The following is a 12568-nucleotide window of genomic DNA, read 5'->3' as shown; positions in this document are numbered from 1 at the left end:
TTGTTGACATCTTATTATGTAGCCTATGATCGCTAAACTTTGATTATTTTTAATGTCGCAATCGGTTATCTCCGTTCAGCAGCGCTTGTGGTTCAGCTGTGGGCACGCAATTAGCGGCAGTGACGGGCGGTGATGAGCGATGTTTACGTAGCCTAATGAAGTGACAGCTTAGTAAATTCCACGCAGTAGGCCAATGGCAAAGCACAGCGTTTACTGCATAGAAAAACTCAGTAGCCTATTAGCGCTTTCTTTGTAGCTACATCCAGCCCTGAGTGTTGGCCTGGTTGCTAGCTTCTTCAAACCTTGCAAACTCAGCTGGGTGTTGTTACAATTGTGGTGCACAAGTGCATTTGACCGGGATAAGATCGGCATGTCTCAGACTGACCGGCCGGTCGCCGGTCATGGCCGATCACGTGAAAATCGGCCGATTCTGGTTACCAGTCGATCTATCGGTGCATCTCTAGTTTTCTGAACTGATTTATGGTCATTTATAAGTACGAACTGCTCTCTATTCTGAAGGTAGTTTTGAACCATCTCCATGCTGTGCCTCTGATCCCATAATGCTGCAGTTTGATAAGTAAACCATTGGAATCAATGGTATTGAATACTTTCGATAGATCCAGAAATATCCCAATAGCCTGTTTGTTGTTGTCTATGGCATGACTGATGTTTGATGATGCATGATGTCATGCAGGTAGTGCTTTGTTTTTTAAAGCCGTACTGAGAGGGGACAAGTATGTTATCAGCCTCTCCCTAAACTTCCTGGACCTTTCCTTGGTGGTCATCTCAGTCTCTCACTTTCAACATGGAAATCAAACTACCGTAGCTTTAACAAAACAGGGAAGGAAGGTTTTAGTTGACGGGCCATCCAAATGCGGCCGTCCATTAACCTCCATTCATTTTTTAGACTCGGATTATATCTCTTTTGCATATTTTAACAAATTTCTCAATAAAACTTGTAATACAAATGTTTGTTTACATGTTTGCTTTCACTATAGTAAGGTTCATTATGATAGGACTAAAAGAAAAAAATAAATTAAACTGACTTCATGTTGTACTATAGGACAGTGCGTTGCACCAGTGGACATTTTCGAAATCAATGCTAGTTTGCGGCCTAGCTATATGAGAGACATTCTTCATCCTGAGTAACAGTGTTAAGGTTTACATTATTTTCAATGATCAATCAATGTAAATTGATAAAAAATATTCAGATCAATACTTAAATTGCGTTGTACTTAAGACGACCAGTTCCAACACTGCACGGAAATAGTAATATTATGAAAATATTTGAGACAGAATTGACCTTGTGTGCAGTCCATCTGCTCCAGTGATGTCTTCTGTCCTTCCTAATTCTGGAAGGACCCCTCTCAGTAATGGGGTGGTCACATTAATGTCTGTTTTATATCCACATAATGGCGTTGCTCCAGAAGGACACCAGTTTTGCGGACAAAATGTAATGTGTCATAATAACTCTACATAGGAACCTTAACACTTATAACCTCTAGATTCAATAAGTAAACACTCGTATGACATGCATTCAAGTATTTTAATGTATTTAGATTAATTTTTCATTAAATTACAATCGTTTTAAGATAAGTAATACTACCGAGGACAGTTGCACCGGTGGACAAATGCCTTGTTCAAAACAGAATATTTGCACAGTTGAAGAACGATACTCATTGTTTGCAGATGGATTAGATGTAGAAGAATGAACTGCATATTAAAAAATGAATTTTAATGAAATATTATCAAATTTTAGTTATATTCGTCACTGGGAACACAAAAATTGAGCGTCACGTCAACCACCCATTTACAGAAATTAATTGCATTTGCTGCCCATTTTATTCATACATGCATCTCGTCAATTTCTTTAGTCTGATTTGGTTTTGTCGAGGGTTAACAACCTCAATGTTTCCAGTAGTTTGCATGTAAATCATATTAGAGAAATTTTAATGTCTGATATATCGAGGGTCTGATTTTAACCTCAAGACATGTCAGTAGGTTGTGCCCATACCAATTCACTGACAAATGTTGTCAGGTCATAAATATGTTTCTTATGTTATATGTATTTATTTAATTACATACTCTGTGATTAATTCATCTAAATTAATTGTATGCATCCATTTCTGCTAAAAACCAACATTATAGACTTACAATTTTCCCTTTGATGTCAGATTTTTAGCATGATAAATGCAAATGACTAAAGTTTCTACTCACCGTCAATGACGTGCAATTGTGTGGTATACCTATTAGTCCGTTTTTGGTCATTCAAACATGTAGGTTTTTATTCACATAATTACTAGGCTAAGATAAGATAAGATAAGATAAGACTTTATTGATCCCACAGCTGGGAAATTGACTTGTCACAACAGCCCAGTAGTATTTAAGTAGAGAGTAAGAAAGTTGTATACAGTATGCCCAGCATACAAGCACACCTAAAAAACAAAAAAAATCACAGTGATTGCAACACGCCTTAGGGTTTCACCAATACTTTGAGGCAGAGTGAACCAATATATATGGTGAATAAAAAAAGCTTCACATCACATGTACAGTGGAAAATGCACATATTAATAATGAAGTTCAGACACTACATTAACATTACAAATTTTCATAACAGTGGTGTTATACATTCTGATGGCAGATGGAATAAAAGACCTGCGAAAGCGCTCCTTCTTACATGATGGGTGAAGTAGTCTGTTACTAAAAGAACTGCTTTGCGCAGCCACTGTCCCATGGAGCGGATGAGCGGAATTGGCCATGATGGATGCCAATTTGTCCATCATCCTCCTCTCCCCAACCACCTCAACAGGCTCTAGTTGGCAGCCCAGGACAGAGCCAGCCCTTTTCACCAGCTTATTTATTCTCTTCCTGTCCCTCTCAGAAAACCCACTACTCCAACAGACTACAGCATAAAAAATAGCTGACGCCACAACTGGGTCATAAAAAGTCCTTAATAATGACCTGCACACACCAAAAGACCGGTCTTCTCAGCAAGTGGAGACGACTTTAGCCCTTCTTGTACAGGGCATCTGTGTTTTGGGACCAGTCTAGTTTATTGTTAAGGTGAACACCCAGGTATTTGTAGACTGATACCACCTCAATGTCTATTCCCTGGATGTTCACTGGTGCAACTGATAATGCCTTACGGCTGAAGTCAATCACCATCTCCTTTGTCTTACTGGTGTTTATCTGCAGATGGTTCTTTCCACACCATTCAACAAAACTGGTGATGACCCCCTTATACTCCAGATCATTCCCCTTCTTAACACAGCCAACAATAGCTGTGTCATCAGAACATTTCTGGAGATGGCAGCTATCTGTGTCGTATTGGAAGTCTGAGGTATACAGGGAAAAGAGAAAGGCTGTTGCCCTTTTCTATCGAGTGGGTGGCAGTCCAGGATAAGAAATAGCAAAGCCATATAGATTGACAGGCTAAAAGTTTGCAATTTAATATACTGCAACAAATGTTTTCTTTGTTCAAATTACAAAAACGGTAGGTAAGACAGTGCATCGATGTTTGGTGGCTAGCTGTAGTTCTGTATTGCAAGGATTGACAGGCTAGACGTTTGCAATGTAATACTGCAACAAATGTTTCCTTTGTTTAAATGACAAAAACGGTATCCCGTTTTGTTTACCACGCTCAGAGTTTAGTGCTGGGCTGGTGGGTGCCTATTTCTCACGCAAATCAAATTTACACTGGAGCTCCAAGAGGTTTAGTACGCAGCCTTACAGTTACAACACTGTTTACAGCTCTTCAAGTCACGGTAAAATGTAATGTTTTGTACAGCTAATTTAGATACACTTATGGTGTGGGTGCTTGCGTTTCTTTAGGAATCCGCCGTTTTGGTTTGTATAGAAATTAATATTAACTGACATATACAGGTAAGAGGTTGGAAATATGGGACGGTTGATAAATAGGTGACGTTCCTTAGACAGTACATCGATATTTGGTGGCTAGCTGGGTAGGGCTGACAGGCTAGAAGTTTGCAATTTAATACTGCAACAAATGTTTTAAATGACAAAAATGGTAGGTAGGACACAGTAGGCCTATCAATGTTTAGCGGCTTGCCGGCTAGTTCAATATTTCAAAGACACTGCGTTCCTTCCTGCTCGTTGGGTCCTTCAACAGAAAACAATAAACTCAGGCGAATTATCAAACAGCAAACAACATTCTGACCAATTAAATTCTCAAAGTGCAACGGCTAATAGACCAATCAGAATGTATTTTGTGACGCATCATGCAGATCTGGTAACCCATGCAGATCAGGTACCCACACAAGCTTCAGCAATTAGAGCTGTGATGTCATAATTAAAATTCAAATCCTGAACATTCCACCATTCATTTCAATGGTTGCTATGCTACTCCGGAAAACGGGAATAACGCAAAAACAACAAGGGGCAGCCACACGAAAAATGTAAGCATGCTACACTGGTTCGGGCCTGAATTTTTAGTTGGAACCGTGTCGATAGCTCAAACGCTCTAGGAGCAGTAGTCCTTGCAAAAAGTGGGTGAATAGGAAGATATAAGAAAACTTAAGAAGAACAATAGTGGGCTTGCTGGATCAAACCCACTAATTATCAAGGCAGATTCAGAATTTGTAACTAGCAGAAAGCATCTGAGAACAGTTTGGTCTGAAGTCTAGATTTAAAACTGACTACAGTTGGGGCCTTTTTGATGTCATCCGAAAGCTGGTTCCAGAGCTGAGCCGCATAGCAGCTAAAAGCTGCTTCACCATGTTTAGTTCTAACAGTAGGTTTTACTAAAAGGTTTTTCACCTGGGACCTGAGAGGACGAGAAGGTGTCGTACTGCTGAAGCATGTCTGATAGGTATTTAGGTCCTGCTCCATTTACTGATTTATAAACAAGCAATAGTGCTTTAAAGTCAATTCTGTGACTTACTGGAAGCCAGTGCAGGGACTGCCAGTCATCTTCTATGCCTTCCAGGATTGTTAACATTTTCTTTAAACATGCATGTAGATTCGTTGAGAGACAGAGACACAAGGAGAGGCTGCGCAAAGGTGCACATAGCTTTACAATGACAGAATTCCATCCAATTGAAATAGTACAACATGGAAAATCATTATGTGGTGGTCAATGTTGATATTGTGGTGGGCCGCCACAAATAAGTCAATGTATGGGAAACACTGGAGGTGACTCTTTTGGAACCCCGTATTTGGACCCCCAAATGACCATCCTAATGGGATTTATACCAGATAAAGATACATATTTGTTCTTTCTTTTAATGAAATAAAACCTTTGACTATGAAGCTCCATAATATGAATTTTATTCTTCATAATGCACCATTTTGGACATTTTTTCCAGAAGTCTGGAATGTAGGGAGAATTTAGTGATGATAAAGCATGAAAATAGAGGAAATAACTTCATATTATGCTCAGTGATGCAAACAATTAAATACTGAGACTGTCACAGATTATTCCCTTATTCCCCATGAAAGAGACCCGCCATCAAACTTTTAAAGAACTAAATAACAAAATGTTACATAGTGTAAGAACACTACAAATAGAAGGGAGTTTTTCCTTGCCTCGGTCACTCTCCATATAAAATTTAATTGAAAATTAAATTGAATAGTGTCTTTAAATATTATCCAAGAAATTGTGGAAGCAGTGACATAATTGTCATGGTCCTTTTGGTCAAGTTTGTATTGGCGAGCACTGCGTCCATAGACGTCTGGCACACTGACACAACAAATGACATGTTGGAATGGCACCCAACAGGGGATCTGTCTTTGGTCCGATGGCCAGGGGGGTATTCCATCAACCTAGCTAAAGGCCAAACCTGGCTTATACTAAGTCTCGCTAATTTTAGTGAGAATTCCGTTCCATTAATGAGGTTAACGTGAATCCCAGCTTGGTAACCATGGGAATTTATGCCACAGAACTAACCTGCTCCGTAGCAGGTTAACTTTCAAGCTAAATTAAGCTGTGTTGCAAAAAAAAACAATCAGTCGGAAAACGAGTCCAAAAAGATGGTTCCTTCAACCTGTGCTCTCGTCACCTGTAGCCTACAACTTCAAAAATAGAAGTAGGCCTATAGACATGTTTTTTCCGACAGTGCACCAAGCATGGATTTACACATTCACTAGCTCCAAAGAATGTATTAAGATTATACAATTAAAAATGTTAACTTCACATGCGTGTGGTTCTAGGAATCGTGTTACTCTAACGTCACTTACGTTCGGTGGTGGTGTAACGTGCAACGAGACGGCATAGGAAAGCAGTGTTTCCCCTACAATGTATTCATCAGCGGCGCAGCGCCGCTCCTGGAAATTCAAGCGCCACTGCAAAAAAGTTGCCTAATTAAAAAAATAAAATAAAAAACACGCAAGTGAACTTCAGGAACAGCTGCCGTTCGTTCAGGTTTGATGTCAACAAATAATATATTATAAATGATAAATTCCTACGATCAACAGCACCGCTGCTGGAAAAATTTCTAGGGGAAACACTGGAAAGGAATTACATTCTTGCGGACCTGATTGGTTCTTGAATGGTCCTCATTTGAATAAAGTTAAACTTTCGCCAACTTAGTTTCGCCTGCCTCGGCGATTCGCTCTCATTTCACCCAACCAGGGCGAATTTCGTCTCCATTCAACCTCAATGAGAACTATGCAAAATGTTGGTGTGTGGAAATCCACCGTCAGTTTGCCGTCTTAACAGGAGTCTCTACCGGATCTCAAAGATGGCAGCTTTTTTGTAGAAGAACTTCAGAGGTCCAGTCACGCCACAACAGGTCGTTTGACCATGACAATGATTTCTAAACTGTGTTGTTGAATAAAATGTTGCATAGTTCTCCTTTAACACCCCACCCCGCTGATCTCTTAATAACACTGCACACTAGGCATATTCTTTCTAAGGCGGCATGTTGAATGGTGACTCCTGAAAGTTACCTTGGCACACCAGTAACCTTGCTTTGTACAATATGGTCTGTCCGTGTTACCGAGCGATTCGATGCAACAAACAGAATACCAGTCTAATGACCGCCGTCTCGCTATCCGGAGAAATAATCTTTGGTCACCACTATTTACCGATTTCCGGCTCCCATTGACTTCCATTCAACAACAAAATGTAAATGATGTGCTCAAACTAACGCCGCTTCGCCATTTCACTGCTTGCTTTTACATCCAAAAAAAGGCCTTAAGTGCCACCATCTAGTGGCGTAAAATATGTAATGTAGCCCATTATATTTATTAGAAAAGAAGCGACCGTCGAATAATCTTTCCTTTCCAATACAATTCCTTGTCTATTATTCGTGTAATCCATCTGATACATTGTTTTTCTTTTTAAACTTTGTTCCTTTATAAATTGTGGAGCATCATTAAGGTACGTTTTGGAATTTAATTACTCTGACATTCGACATTAAACGACCACAAATTTAGGCAATGGGCAGTCTTAAATGTTTTAAAGTACTTTTCTTACTTAAAATGGATCAAAAAAAGGATTTTTTTTAAAAAAGTAAAAAAAAAAATTTTTCAAAGGGGTAGTTGGTAATTTGTTGCCATATGGCAACAATGCGCAATGCTGTCAAATCCAATTTTTCTTTAAAAACTTATTTTTATTTCATTACAAATCTTTTAGAAATTAACTAAATTAAGCTTGCATTAGTTATGCTCTAATACATCTAGTTATAAACCTAACATAATACAAATTCAACTGTATTTTGGGCAATAAAGTGATAATGTCACGGTAATATTGTCATAGTGTAGTCATCATTTAGATGACTATTTCATTTAGATGACTTTCATTTTCCAAATTCATAGGGTTAGATTGCAGTCAGAGGACATATTCAACTGTAGTGAGACCACATAGTCACAGAGCCATGCCTCTCAGAAAGTGTGCCAATCCATGCCATACACACAGAGAGACATAGGTATCCTTCACATATCCCCCTGACAGCCTTTCCCTACCCTGTAAAGCCTCATCCATATTTGGGGTCACACACACAAGGGTCAACCTAACATAGGGGTCTCTGGTGTGGGTCATACTACAGGCTCACACTGGGCATGCCTTGGATGGCTCCACAGCAAGCCAGCCCACTTCTTACACCATTTATAGTGAGAGGAGAGAAGGGTCACCCCATTTGCCCTTGAACTTTGGGCCTCTGAAGTGTTAAAGCTGTAGCTAAAGAGACAGGATGGGTGACTGCAGCCTCCATCTGCTACACATATCAATGTTTTTCTCCTCATTGCTGGATTATAGCTAATCCTGACAGTTCTTTGGTGGAAGAGCCAACAATGTGCTTTTATCTTTCCCAAAATCCCAAACAAAAATGATGAAAACAACATGTCTAGTTGACTGTGTAGTGAACAATAACACAAAATACATCATTACCGCTCCAGTCACTATACTGTCGGAACCTCATTCCATAGATAATTTGCAAATTGGTAAACATTTAAAAAATCCTAAAAGCCTCCAAAAGGTCTGAAATTACAAATAAAAGTGTAAATAATGTTTTTTTTTACTTCAAATTATTATAATATAAAATTGTAAAATATAAAATATTGTCAAAAGTCGTTATATTAATTAATATATTCCCAGAGTATCCTAGTGCAATGCAATCCTATTGTAATCCTATGATACCATTCATTTGAATGGACACAAAAAGGTCCGTATTTGCATACTGTTGCCATATGGCAACAATTATATTTTGCCAATTTACAAAAAACTCATTATAAACTTGTTTTAATGATACATTGTTCATGTTTACATAGTCCAGATAGTGGAAGACTGGAAGAGACTTTATGTTGTCAATAAAGAAATTGAGAAACATCTCACAGGTTTCTGTTGTAGCAGGAAGAGACGACATTGTAGTAGGAGGATTTATGATTTTATTAATTGTGTTAAACAACACTTTTGGTCTGTGAGCATTTTTGTGAATAAGCTCAGCATAGAAAGCTGCCTTTGCTGCTTTGACAGTGATTTGATAAGCCTTAAGAGAATCTCAAAATATATCATAGGAGACCTGTAGTTTATCTTTTTTCCATTTTCGCTCTGCTTTCCTACAAGCCTTTCTGAGCGAACAGGTAGTGGAATTTAGCCAAGGAGTAGTTGACCTATTGGATTTACACCGCTTTTGCTTTAAAGGAGCTACAGAATCAAGAGTGGCAAGGCAAGATGTATTAAAAAGAGTAAGTAGATCCTCAGTGTCGGTGCAGGTGGAAAGAGAATCTAAGACAGCAAGTGAAAAAGAGAGCATACAAGTATTAGTGAACTGTGAGGCTGTGGTGGAATTAATAGCTCTGACAAGGGAGTAGGATGAGGGGGGTGGAGGGGGGGCAAAACAGTGAAGATTCTAATAAAATCATAAAATGGTCAGACACACCAGTATCAACTATTTTAACATTCGAAACTGAGAAACCAGAGGACAACACTAGTGTGTGACCCTTCTGATGTGTTGGGGCCATAACTGACTGCACAAGGTTAAAAGAGTCCACAAGGCCTAAAAACTCATTGACCAAAGGTTTAGATGGGCAGCATATGTGGATGTTAAAGTCCCCCAAGATTAATAACTTATCAGCACGAGAGGCCATAAAAGATAGAAGTTCAGCAAATTCTTGAATGAAATTACAATTATTTTTTGGTGGACGGTAGACTAAGGCACAAAGTACAGATGCATTTATCTTAAACAGCTGTAGTTCAAAAGTAGAAAACAGATCAGTTGGTACAATTCTACATTTAAAACTGTTCTTAAACACTGTAATTAGACCACCACCACGACCAGAGACGCTAGGTGAGTTTAAAAAACTACAGTGAGCAGGGCAAAGGTCATCACCAGAGAGCCAAGACTCCGTGATAAACAGAAAGTCTAGATGGTGGGACGTAAAACGGTCATTCAGAATAAATGCTTTGTTGGAAACAGAGCGAGCATTTAAGACAGCAAACTTAACCAAAGAAGAGTCCTGTTCATGACGTTCTTGGAAGGGGCCGCAGTTAGAGAGATTTACCCGGCAGAGATTAGCCTCCACCAGAGCCCGCACAGGTGGAATCAGTGGCAGCAGTGACGGTGTTGCAGAGTCGGGATAGCATCCTCCGTTGCTTGATGATAGATGGTAAAGGAGCGACACTTTGCATACAATTTCTCCTCACTGCTTAAGCCAAATGATGTTATTCCTGCTCTATATGTACCAAAACGTAGTTTATTATCAAAGTGAAATGGTTGCTGGCATAAGTCAGCGGCGTTAGTTTAACCACATAATTGACGTTTTGTAAGATGTGTTGAATGAAAGTCAATGGGAACCGGAAATCGGTAAATAGCGGTGACCAAAGATTATTTCTCCTGATACTAGCGTGACGGCGGTAGTCGAAGACTGTGGCATTGCTTATCGCTTTTGTTGCGTCAAATCAACACATCTGTGGGCGAGCGTACATCACCAATTACACCAGTCACCATTTAAACCAGGGGTTTTCAATATTCTACTCATTCCCACATTGCAACTACATGACTGAATCCATGGTCACGGACCACTAGCAAAGTCCTCGCGGACCACTGGTTGAAACCCCCTGGTTTAAACCATTGCACCTGGGTCAAAGACAGAATCCGGGAAAGCCAAACGTTAAGTTTCCGTTAGTCTGCTTCGTTAGCTAACGTTGAACGATTCAACTTGTCGAACTTTAGCTGCAACGAGACAACATTGATTCTTCCGTAGGATGTATCTGAATATCTATTGTTAGCTGCTCATGATCCAGTGAGGCGGACAGAGAGGGAAGAAAGTCATTGAAGGGATGTATCGGAACTCCCTCTATTACCGTCGGTCCCGTATTTCCACCGTCTTGCGTGTATGTCACTTAATATCAATTTCTATACAAACCAAGACCGCAGACTCCTAAAGAAACGCAACCACCCACACCATAGATGTATCTAAATTAGCTATGTACCAAAAATGACATTTTACCGTGACTCAAAGAGCTGTAGACAGTGTTGTAAGGCTGCGTGTACACAACCGCTTGGAGCTCCAGTGGAATTTTAATTTCACGACGAGAATTCTCGGTCTCACCGTTAATGTGCCGTTGAAACGGTGTAAATAGGCGACCCATCAGGCCAAGCACTATAACTCCGAGCGTGGTAAACAAAATCGGACATTTCAGGCAGTAAATGCTCCCGTTAACAAACAAACCAGATTTTGTTCAAATCTACACACCTATGGCTACTGAAAAATGTCAGGTTAATTTAGCAAATGTTATTTTGAAGTGTTAAAAAACATCGTTGTTTTAGAATTTCTGAACAAAAGTGGTGATAATTGGGGGTGTTACGTAGTCACTTACTTTATGCTGATCAGGGTGCAGTAGAACACGTTAGTGCGGGTGGTTATCAAGGAGTCCAGATATCTCGCGCATGCGCAAAAGCAGTTGTTTTAACTTACAATGCAAGCGTTACCAAGCAACGGTCTATGCTCGCTGGGCTGTTCCAGCAAAGTTTTCTTCTTTTCCTTCTTTTTTGTTGGCGGTTGGCAAACAACGTTTGGTTGCGTTACCGCCACCTTCTGAAATGGAGTGTGGGTCTGAATGATTTATCCTATTAACTCCGTTATTCTAAGAAAGAATAGTTTTTCTTAAAAAACCGAGGCATCCGTAGCCTATTGGTTAGGGAATCTGACTTGTGACTGAAGGGTGGCCAGTTCAATCCCTGACTGGTAGGAAAAATTGTGGGTGGTTATTAAACATACATCCACGGAGCACCTTGAGTAAGGTACCTAACTAACCCCCAACTGCTCCCGCCAGGATTAAGGCTGCCCACTGCTGGTGTGTTTATGGGTGTACACTGTGCTTTTTTTTTGCTTACAGAGCCAACAGGTCTAACGTTACAGAGGATGCCATCTCAAACCTCATGCACACCACCTTAACTCACCTGGAGGAGGGGAATGGGAATTATGTGAGGATGCTGTTCATTGACTTTAGTTCAGCATTCAACACGATAGTACCTCTCACCTTGGTCATAAAGATGAAGGCCTTAGGACTGAACACCACCCTGTGTCACTGGATATTTGACTTCCTCACCAACCGTTCACAAGTGGTTAGAGTGGGGGGTCTGACATCTGACTCATTAACCATCAGCACTGGTGCTCCCCAAGGCTGTGTTTTGAGTCCACTGCTGTACAACATCTACACACATGACTGCAAAGCCAACAGTAGTCATACCTCCATCATCAAGTTTGCAGATGACACAGTGATCTTGGGCCTGATTAGTAACAACAGTGAACAGTTCTACTTGGATCAGGTTGATGAGGTGGCACAGTGGTGTCAATCTAACAGCTTGACACTGAATATCACTAAAACCAAGGAAATGGTAGTGGATTACAGAAGGCAGCAGCAGAACTACAGTTACACCCCACTAATGATCAGCGGGCAACCTGTAGAGAGAGTCACAAGTTTTAAATACATTGGTGTCCACATTACTGAAGACTTAAGACTGTTAACACTCAATTTGTTCTGAAGAAGTCCAGACAACGACTCTACTTCCTTCGTCAGCTAAGGAAATTCAAAGTTTCTACATCCATCATGAAGGCCTTCTACACTTCAGCGGTTGAGAGTGTTCTAACTGGTAGCATCATCACC

The 12568-nt window shown here is 40.1% G+C and overlaps 1 protein-coding gene across 4 annotated transcripts in view; it reads right to left on the bottom strand.

The window, feature by feature from the left end:
- Positions 1–11364, bottom strand: part of cep41 (centrosomal protein 41) — an 84691-nt gene extending 73327 nt beyond the window's left edge. For 2 of the 4 annotated variants that reach the window (XM_048256825.1, XM_048256828.1), the window contains exon 1: positions 11279–11362. The gene's annotated coding sequence lies outside the window, so the exon portion shown is untranslated. Of the gene's footprint in view, positions 1–2677; positions 3031–11278 lie in introns of those variants that run through there. The other 2 variants (XM_048256829.1, XM_048256827.1) reach the window with 2 other exon arrangements.
- Between the last annotated feature and the right edge of the window lie 1204 nt (positions 11365–12568).

This window comes from Alosa alosa, chromosome 11 (genome assembly GCF_017589495.1).
Source record: "Alosa alosa isolate M-15738 ecotype Scorff River chromosome 11, AALO_Geno_1.1, whole genome shotgun sequence".
In the NCBI taxonomy this organism is placed as follows: Eukaryota; Metazoa; Chordata; class Actinopteri; order Clupeiformes; family Clupeidae; genus Alosa; species Alosa alosa.
This window is presented reverse-complemented; position numbering and strand designations above follow the sequence as displayed.